General features: G+C 46.5%; 2 long non-coding RNA genes across 2 annotated transcripts; both read left to right on the plus strand.

Annotated features, from left to right (window-relative positions):
- Window positions 1-1,598: 1,598 nt before the first annotated feature.
- Window positions 1,599-3,381, plus strand: LOC124682957. The gene is made up of 3 exons (XR_006996504.1): window positions 1,599-2,032; window positions 2,119-2,199; window positions 3,296-3,381. It is a non-coding gene; the product is annotated as an uncharacterized LOC124682957 (long non-coding RNA).
- Window positions 3,382-6,440: 3,059 nt separating this feature from the next.
- LOC124682958 lies at window positions 6,441-8,177 on the plus strand. Its single transcript, XR_006996505.1, has 3 exons — window positions 6,441-6,874; window positions 6,961-7,041; window positions 8,140-8,177. It is a non-coding gene; the product is annotated as an uncharacterized LOC124682958 (long non-coding RNA).
- Window positions 8,178-10,975: the final 2,798 nt, after the last annotated feature.

The raw sequence follows: 10,975 nt of genomic DNA on the forward strand, positions 1-10,975 counted from the left end.
GGAAGAACAACTAGAACAGGAAGAACAGCCATTGCTGTTCCACCTATCCAACAGCCACAGAAAATTAACCAAGTAGCAGCAGCTTGCAAGGAGGAGCAGGGCAAGCACAAGCTAAACACTGAAGAAATCCTCTACACCAACAAATAATCTAGGAGCTGGAGTGAGGTATAAACAAGATCATCCTGAGCAAAACCATGTTTTGCCCATAAATAAGCATACTATGCATCACAAGAGCACAGAAGGGTAGAATACCTTGTTGTGTCATCATCTGGCTACAAAGCCATTTGGCGCAAGCACATAAGGGTAAGGCCAATAGGAAATCATCCCAGGGGAACATCAGTTATGCAAATCAGTGGCACAACTAAGGAAATCCAGCAAAGAATGAATTCACAGCTAGCCTAGTCCAACACACTTAGCACCTATAGCTAGCTAGGCCATCAGACAATAGACAAATCTTTGTCTATACAATTTCTCAACGACAAAAGCCACTTGGAAGTCCAGTATTGGATCTACCGGTGAGCAATTATCCAATTCCGGCAAGCAATCACCAACCATAGCAAGCCACCGAGGGGAGCTACCCATGACAAGCATCACAAGTGCTGCCAGTGGCCACCTCAACCCACAGACCAAGAATCGAAACCACCACATCATCACCCATTTGGGTTCAGTAAAGGGCTAGGGTACCAACCAGTGGTTGTCATCCAGCTAGCCCTAACAAATCCATTGAAATGATCACCACTGAACCACAATTCACATCATTCATCCATCTATTAAAGCAAGATACAGATAAATGAAACAGACAAGCAATTGATGCACCAGGGCCTTGCAAATGATCCAATGGATCATGGCAAGCATCCACTGATGCTTGAGTAAGCAACAGCACACACCAGCATAAGCTTGTGTGACACACACACATCACAGGGTGAGCAGGAGTAAGGCACAGGACAGCACAACAGCTTTTACAAGCAATTGATTGTAACGGCCCCGTGTAGAACCCCTATTAGATTTGCTTGTGTTTTTTCTTTTGTGCATCATCATGGCATATGCATCATATCATCCATATTTTTATAAAATTAAATCATTTTATAAAACCCTAAATATTTTGTTTTTCCTTCTCATATGGTTTAATAAAACCTTCCCTTCTCTTCTTTTAATAAAACCCTAACAATAGATTTTGTTTTCCCGTTGTTTGTTTTCCGCGTCGTTCCGACGTTTCATCATCATGCATATCTTCTACATGACTTTTACAAAATAAAACATATTTAAATAAAACCTGTTTAGTTTTCTCTTGTATGGTTCTATAAGTCCCTCCCCGGTATCTCTTATATTTACAAAACCCGAAAATTCTAGTTTGAATCTGATTTTATTCTCAAATGGTTTCCAGAATCAGTTTTCAAATAGAGAATTTGAAAAAGGAAACGATTTCAAATTAAAATTTCCTAAACATGTTGCTAACCTGAGTCCTTTTCTCTCTCTGATCTTTATTTCTCTCTAGCGCACCTTGGTCAGGCCAACAACTGTTGGTGGCCTTTTATCTCTTCAGGCCAAAGGATACCCTCATGCTGTGTCTTCTTCAGAAACTAGTCACGCGTGTGGCGTGACCCCTCCCATCGCTGTCATCCTCCACCACCAAGCTCCACAACAGCATCACGCCTCCTTCTTCTTTCCCCTCCCTTAAATCCATCTGAGGTCCCCAAGCAAACCCTAGCCTCCTCTATATTCCCCTCCTCGCGCCGCCGCTGAACTTTCACCTCTCCCAGGAAACAAACTCAGTTGAAATTTCAGTAAACATCGCCGGAGGAATCGCCACAGCGTCGCCAGTTTCCGTCGCCGTTCGCCGAGCTGAGTACCAGGATGGAGTCCCCGTGGCCTCCTTTTCCTCCTCGTTGAGTCCTCGGAGCAGGAGCAGCTCCGGGACGCCGTTTTCGTCTTCGTCTTCTCCGGTGCCGTACGTGCGCACCATCGACGTCCGCTTCACCACGCCGTCGGTTCAGACCACTTTGTGCTCTCCCGCTTCGCCGTCGACCTCCTGGTGAGCTCTTCGTCGTCCCTAACCTCTCAACCATCGCTCACCAGCCTAAGCGTTCTACCGACGTTGATGGCCGTCTTCTGCCGCAGGTGGTCACCGCCGCGCTCATCTATTTTCCCCGGCGTCATCTCAAGTCCCTGAGCCGTTCTTCTTCACCATCGAGCCCCTGGGTGAGCATCTTCTCCGAATTCCCTTTCTCCGCTTGTTCCCGTCACTGCATCGTCGTTTCCGGATGTATGTCTGCGTGCGTCGCCGGTGACCGCGACCTTGGTCGTCTTCGTCGTGCGGCATCCGTTCTGCTCGCCACGAGCATGTCCGTGGACATCTCCATGTCTCCGTGCTGCCTTTGGCACCGCACACCCACTCCAGCACCAGCCAGTCTTGGTCGCCGTCGACGGAGATCCTCTGCCGTGCGTGCGTAACTGGGTACACCATGTTCTGTAAAATTTCAGTTTCGTCAGTTTCATCCTCCGCGTCCGTCTTCAGCAGGCCCCTCTGATCTGGAGTTGTCCAGTACAACCGTTCACTCTGTCAAAATACAAAACCAATAAGCAGCTCAGTTGGTCTGCGACCTTATTCAGTTGATACGGATATCAAATCTCAAATGCCATAGCCCAGCATCCTTTTGTTCTATCTATCTCTTACTACTGCAACCTCATATTCTCTGCCTCTCCAACTTGTGTCAGCATACGAAGAGTGGCACAGCTGGTTCACGCCCTTGTTACGTACTGAGAAGATATCAGTATCAAATACAACACGTTGCAAATCTGTATACAGTTTGTTCGCTCCCTGTGTCCGGCTCCAGCACATCATTATGTTTCTGTTTTCTTTGCAAAAATTATATATTTTATATCTTTTAAACTGGACTTAAAATAAACTGTTTTATATATGATTTTTATTAAAAAAATGCACTGAATAATAATATGACATTCATATGCATGTTTGTATCTTGCATCATATTGTTCCGTTATAGTTTGCATCGCACTTAATAATTAAACGCGGAGTATTTAGGAATTACCGGCTACGGTTTTTCCCGCTCCGTTTAAATTGGAAGTAGTTCACCTGTGCCATGTTGTACCATGCTAATCAACCCTTAAATTTGACGGTAGATATGCAACTCCAACCTAATTTGCTTGTCCGGGGTTCCGACTCCGATTAATATGGATAAGTTGCATTGCATCATATCTGCCGTCATGCATATCATCTTGATCATGTTGGATCTTCTTTATCCGTAGTAGTAAGACTTGCATGCGTTGTGTGTTCCAGCATTTGCTTCTTTCCGGATAGGATCACGAAGTGGTGATGTGAGATAGACGAGTTCTCTGACAAATTCTTCTGCAACTTTTCACAGGCGAGCCCTCTCTCTTCACCTATTATACTCTCTCCCTCGCATTGCTATCTTTATGTTGCGCTTCTTTATCGAGTCACGTGTCCTATTCCACTTGTTTACCATAATAATCCTATATGTATCATTCCTCAACCATAGCCGTTGCTTGATGTTTGAGCCTTGCGAGTCGTAGGCGTGTTTAGGCTCTGTTGTTTATCTCGATATGTTATCGGGATATGTTGGGTTGTTGGGAGGTTATCACATGCTATATCAGTTGTTGGAAATAATCACACTTTACTTTATTGTTAACAACTAAAACTGTAAGCAGAGGCATCTGTGAGCCCCTTTGCGAAAGCATCGGAACTTTGACTCGCTAATGTCCCCTAGGACCCGAGTTCTTGTTATCTGTTCCGAGATTGAGCGCTCTACCCATGCGTGGGGACGATTATTGGGACCCCCCTCACCCATTACCTTTTCTCAAGTCGGTTGAAAAGGGGCCACAACCTTGGTTTTATTTGCCTATGCCATGTATGCCATGCTTTACTTACTGTTGCCTTCGGTGTTTACTTACTGTTGCCTTCGGGTGTTTATATTCTGTATCGTACCCCGCGGGACGTTTAGCGAAAGCGTGTGGTTCGCACGCCTAGCCGCCGTCGCAAACCCCGAGTCCGCTTCGAGTACGGCGGACTTCGTTACGGGTAGCTTAGTCGGGTGGCCCCCTAGACTTTCTTGTTGAACTCGGGAACGGTCTTGTTGTGAGACATCCACTCGTCGTAAGTGGGTCGAGCATGCGTATGGTTACATTTGGGCAACCCCTGCAGGGTGTACATCTTATCGATAAGCCGTGTCCGCGGTTATGGACGACTTGAAATTGTATAGCTTGATCATAGAACAACTTACACCTTATACTTGTTGTTAATAATCTGATAATAACTTGTGTAGTAATATAGCATTACTACAACCAATACCTATTAAACTTGTCCACCGTTGAGTGTCTTTTACATTGCCTCTTCGCAATTGTTGGAGGGGATATGTGTAATCGGTCGGGTTATGTTTGTGTAGTATTTAACTCTGTTACCTTATGCGCTCTCTTATCTTCTCCGAGTAGACGGATGTTGTAGCGTGTCTCTATTGGTTATAGTTTTGCTGCAGCTAAACCTACCATATAGCCCCGGGCGATATATATATATATATACTCGCTCGGCGAGCATAGTCATTTCTAGTCTCGCTAAGTACGTGCCGGAGTTCGTTCCTTGGTACTTACTCTCGCCTTTTCCCTTTCTCTTTTGCTTCCTCCCTCTTGTCGGCAACCGATGGCCCGACTTTGACAGGTACGAGATGACGACGTTAGCAAGGTTACCCTTCCGGCTTGGCCTGGGCAGGGTTATGGACGCCACTGGTTATCTTCAGGACTCTTAGTCCAATTGTATCTTGTCCGTACTCGGGCGTATTCGATCTTCTGTATGATTTTGATCTTTGTATTGTATATTTGTATCTTGACTCGTTGGAGTCGTTGTTGTAATATATGTTTCTTGTGGGCTCTATTGTAATCCTGTTGTAATGTTACCGCTCGTGTTAATTCCTCTGGCATCACGTGTGTGATTCGTCGCGCACGTCGTGTCGGAGGGCGTCTCCGAATCGATATCGTGCGGATTTCGGCGGGTTCGCTGGGATCCTCATGGTACCGGTTCCGGGGCGTCACAAGTTGGTATCAGAGCCAGGTTGACGATACCCCACTAGTCCAGCCTTTAGGATAACCTTGCCAATGGTCGTTAAGTTTAGAGTGTCAAAACTATTTTCTAAAATTCGTTGGATAGATCTGATTAGCTCTAATTTTTCTCCTTACCTATATTCTTTCTCCTCTTACCTTTGCGAGTTTTGAGTCTTCTCTCTTATCTGCTTCTCCGAGTCTTAGGTTCCGACGTGGGTTGGACGATCTATGCCTTCACCTAATAGGACCGATCTCTGCAGACCTCCTTCCGACAGAAGAACATCACCGGCGGTTAACCTTCATCTTCTCCATTGATGTCATCTATGATCTCTGACCTTTCTACAATTCTTTGTTCTTTGACTCAATCGAATCCTTCCTGACAATGCTTGTCGACATCGTCAATCTGAGATCCGAGAGTTGGTTACACGATTCTCCTATTTATGTTCACGGTTAATAGTTCGGGTGCGGGATGGATTGGCCCCCATACTGACTACTCTTACTATTCGCCCTTGTTACCTGAATTGGCGGATCCGTGTAACTGTTACTCCTTCCTTTGTTTCTCCAGAGTCATCATCGTCATTTGAACAACGACTTCTTGTTGGTGGTGTCGACCGTTCTACCTGGAGCAACAATTCTTGTTAGTGGTGTCGAGGAGTTCGACACATCGCCAGAAGATCCGATAGTTCACGTCTCTTCCCCCGTACCTGGACGTGGGATCTCGGGGCGCGATCCCTTGTTAGTGGTGTCGATTGTAACGGCCCCGTGTAGAACCCCTATTAGATTTGCTTGTGTTTTTTCTTTTGTGCATCATCATGGCATATGCATCATATCATCCATATTTTTATAAAATTAAATCATTTTATAAAACCCTAAATATTTTGTTTTTCCTTCTCATATGGTTTAATAAAACCTTCCCTTCTCTTCTTTTAATAAAACCCTAACAATAGATTTTGTTTTCCCGTTGTTTGTTTTCCGCGTCGTCCGACGTTTCATCATCATGCATATCTTCTACATGACTTTTACAAAATAAAACATATTTAAATAAAACCTGTTTAGTTTTCTCTTGTATGGTTCTATAAGTCCCTCCCCGGTATCTCTTATATTTACAAAACCCGAAAATTCTAGTTTGAATCTGGTTTTATTCTCAAATGGTTTCCAGAATCAGTTTTCAAATAGAGAATTTGAAAAAGGAAACGATTTCAAATTAAAATTTCCTAAACATGTTGCTAACCTGAGTCCTTTTCTCTCTCTGATCTTTATTTCTCTCTAGCGCACCTTGGTCAGGCCAACAACTGTTGGTGGCCTTTTATCTCTTCAGGCCAAAGGATACCCTCATGCTGTGTCTTCTTCAGAAACTAGTCACGCGTGTGGCGTGACCCCTCCCATCGCTGTCATCCTCCACCACCAAGCTCCACAACAGCATCACGCCTCCTTCTTCTTTCCCCTCCCTTAAATCCATCTGAGGTCCCCAAGCAAACCCTAGCCTCCTCTATATTCCCCTCCTCGCGCCGCCGCTGAACTTTCACCTCTCCCAGGAAACAAACTCAGTTGAAATTTCAGTAAACATCGCCGGAGGAATCGCCACAGCGTCGCCAGTTTCCGTCGCCGTTCGCCGAGCTGAGTACCAGGATGGAGTCCCCGTGGCCTCCTTTTCCTCCTCGTTGAGTCCTCGGAGCAGGAGCAGCTCCGGGACGCCGTTTTCGTCTTCGTCTTCTCCGGTGCCGTACGTGCGCACCATCGACGTCCGCTTCACCACGCCGTCGGTTCAGACCACTTTGTGCTCTCCCGCTTCGCCGTCGACCTCCTGGTGAGCTCTTCGTCGTCCCTAACCTCTCAACCATCGCTCACCAGCCTAAGCGTTCTACCGACGTTGATGGCCGTCTTCTGCCGCAGGTGGTCACCGCCGCGCTCATCTATTTTCCCCGGCGTCATCTCAAGTCCCTGAGCCGTTCTTCTTCACCATCGAGCCCCTGGGTGAGCATCTTCTCCGAATTCCCTTTCTCCGCTTGTTCCCGTCACTGCATCGTCGTTTCCGGATGTATGTCTGCGTGCGTCGCCGGTGACCGCGACCTTGGTCGTCTTCGTCGTGCGGCATCCGTTCTGCTCGCCACGAGCATGTCCGTGGACATCTCCATGTCTCCGTGCTGCCTTTGGCACCGCACACCCACTCCAGCACCAGCCAGTCTTGGTCGCCGTCGACGGAGATCCTCTGCCGTGCGTGCGTAACTGGGTACACCATGTTCTGTAAAATTTCAGTTTCGTCAGTTTCATCCTCCGCGTCCGTCTTCAGCAGGCCCCTCTGATCTGGAGTTGTCCAGTACAACCGTTCACTCTGTCAAAATACAAAACCAATAAGCAGCTCAGTTGGTCTGCGACCTTATTCAGTTGATACGGATATCAAATCTCAAATGCCATAGTCCAGCATCCTTTTGTTCTATCTATCTCTTACTACTGCAACCTCATATTCTCTGCCTCTCCAACTTGTGTCAGCATACGAAGAGTGGCACAGCTGGTTCACGCCCTTGTTATGTACTGAGAAGATATCAGTATCAAATACAACACGTTGCAAATCTGTATACAGTTTGTTCGCTCCCTGTGTCCGGCTCCAGCACATCATTATGTTTCTGTTTTCTTTGCAAAAATTATATATTTTATATCTTTTAAACTGGACTTAAAATAAACTGTTTTATATATGATTTTTATTAAAAAAATGCACTGAATAATAATATGACATTCATATGCATGTTTGTATCTTGCATCATATTGTTCCGTTATAGTTTGCATCGCACTTAATAATTAAACGCGGAGTATTTAGGAATTACCGGCTACGGTTTTTCCCGCTCCGTTTAAATTGGAAGTAGTTCACCTGTGCCATGTTGTACCATGCTAATCAACCCTTAAATTTGACGGTAGATATGCAACTCCAACCTAATTTGCTTGTCCGGGGTTCCGACTCCGATTAATATGGATAAGTTGCATTGCATCATATCTGCCATGTCATGCATATCATCTTGATCATGTTGGATCTTCTTTATCCGTAGTAGTAAGACTTGCATGCGTTGTGTGTTCCAGCATTTGCTTCTTTCCGGATAGGATCACGAAGTGGTGATGTGAGATAGACGAGTTCTCCCGACAAATTCTTCTCGCAACTTTTCACAGAGCGAGCTCCTCTCTTCACCTATTATACTCTCTCCCTCGCATTGCTATCTTTATGTTGCGCTTCTTTATCGAGTCACGTGTCATATTCCACTTGTTTACCATAATAATCCTATATGTATCATTCCTCAACCATAGCCGTTGCTTGATGTTTGAGCCTTGCGAGTCGTAGGCGTGTTTAGGCTCTGTTGTTTATCTCGATCTGTTATCGGGATATGTTGGGTTGTTGGGAGGTTATCACATGCTATATCGCTTGTTGGAAATAATCACACTTTACTTTATTGTTAACAACTAAAACCGTAAGCGCAGGCATCCGTGAGCCCCTTTGCGAAAGCATCGGAACTTTGACTCGCTAATGTCCCCTAGGACCCGAGTTCTTGTTATCTCGTTCCGAGATTGAGCGCTCTACCCATGCGTGGGGACGATTATTGGGACCCCCTCACCCATTACCTTTTCTCAAGTCGGTTGAAAAGGGGCCACAACCTTGGTTTTATTTGCCTATGCCATGTATGCCATGCTTTACTTATCGTTGCCTTCGGGTGTTTACTTACCGTTGCCTTCGGGTGTTTATATTCTCGTACCGTACCCCGCGGGACGTTTAGCGAAAGCGTGTGGTTCGCACGCCTAGCCGCCGTCGCAAACCCCGAGTCCGCTTCGAGTACGTGCCGACTTCGTTACGGTAGCTTAGTCGGGTGGCCCCCTAGACTTTCTTGTTGAACTCGGGAACGGTCTTGTTGTGAGACATCCACCCGTCGTAAGTGGGTCGAGCATGCGTATGGTTACATTTGGGCAACCCCCGCAGGGTGTACATCTTATCGATAAGCCGTGTCCGCGGTTATGGACGACTTGGAATTGTATAGCTTGATCATAGAACAACTTACACCTTATACTTGTTGTTAATAATCTGATAATAACTTGTGTAGTAATATAGCATTACTACAACCGATACCTATTAAACTTGTCCACCGTTGAGTGTCTTTTACATTGCCTCTTCGCAATTGTTGGAGGGGATATGTGTAATCGGCTGGGTTATGTTTGTGTAGTATTTAACCTGTTACCTTATGCGCTCTCTTATCTTCTCTGAGTAGACGGATGTTGTAGCGTGTCTCTATTGGTTATAGTTTTGCTGCCGCTAAACCTACCATATAGCCCCAGGCGATATATATATATATATACTCGCTCGGCGAGCATAGCCATTTCTAGTCTCGCTAAGTACGTGCCGGAGTTCATTCCTTGGTACTTACTCTCGCCTTTTCCCTTTCTCTTTGCTTCCTCCCTCTTGTCGGCAACCGATGGCCCGACTTTGACAGTACGAGATGACGACGTTAGCAAGGTTACCCTTCCGCTTGGCTCGGGCGGTGGTTATGGACGCCATCGGTTATCTTCGGGACTCTTAGTCCAATTGTATCTTGTCCGTACTCGGGCGTATTCGATCTTCTCGTATGATTTGGATCTTTGTATTGTATATTTGTATCTTGACTCGTTGGAGTCGTTGTTGTAATATATGTTTCTTGTGGGCTCTATTGTAATCCTCGTTGTAATGTTACCGCTCGTGTTAATTCCTCTGGCATCACGTGTGTGATTCGTCGCGCACGTCGTGTCGGAGGGCGTCTCTGAATCGATATCGTGCGGATTTCGGCGGGTTCGCTGGGATCCTCATGGTACCGGTTCCGGGGCGTCACATTGATGATCACAAGATCATCAGAAGCTTGCTAGAGCATGCTACAGCATGCCAGAACCATTCCAAGTATTACTACATGGACCAGTTAATTAAATAGCCACAATTAAGCAACAATTATATCACAGATAGTCATATAAACCATTTTATGATTGTATCCAGAAGCACATCATCAAGGAATTGATGCATATGGACAACAATTAAGCAAAGCAGAGCCTACCATGAGCCAGAACCCTTTAATCATCAGACAAACAAAGACCGGCACTTGCAAATTTGCAAGGAATACACACGAGAATCAAGCCAGGGCCACATAAATGAATACACTTGAGTATCTAGCAAGTATAATAACAAGAACAGAGGCACAGAGATAGAATTAAGCAAGAATTGCAAGCATAGGCAAGCACTGAGCCTAGGGAATCTTGCACAGAAGCATAGCAGGGATGCACACAGCAGATTTACAGCAACAACATAGCAACATAGCAACACAAGCACAACAAAGACATGAGCAGGCTAGCATGGCACAGAGAGAGAGCATCAAGCACGGCGAGCATCTCTGCATGGAGATGCAAGCCGGTGACTGAGCAAGACGCAGAAGAGGAGGAGCAGAGAAGAGAACAGCACAGAGAGGGAGAGGAGGAGGCGATGGTACTTACCAGGGAGGCGGAGCGAAAAGCACGACCATGGCGGCCACGGCGGCACACGCCGGGGCGCGGCGGCGCCACAGCACCATCTCCACCACGGCTAAGCACGGCGGCGCCACGGCATCTGGAGCAGCGGCGGCGAAGAGATCGCCACGGCACTTCACGCCAGGCGACCAGAGATGAAGGGGGCGAGACGAGCAGGCGGTGCTTCACAAATCGCCGCGGTGGATCTGAAGCGCCGTTGAACGGCGGTTCAGATGCGCCATACCTCGCCGGCGGCGACGGCCGGAGATGGCCGGAACAATTCGACGAAGACGGCGGCGACCAGGGTGTCGCGAGAGCGAGAGCGAGGGTTAGGGTTAACCACTGGGCCACACCGACATGTGGGCCCAGGGGCAAATATGGTATTTCACAAATTCTATAAATATTGAAA

Source organism: Lolium rigidum, chromosome 1 (genome assembly GCF_022539505.1).
Source record: "Lolium rigidum isolate FL_2022 chromosome 1, APGP_CSIRO_Lrig_0.1, whole genome shotgun sequence".
Lineage (NCBI taxonomy): Eukaryota > Viridiplantae > Streptophyta > Magnoliopsida > Poales > Poaceae > Lolium > Lolium rigidum.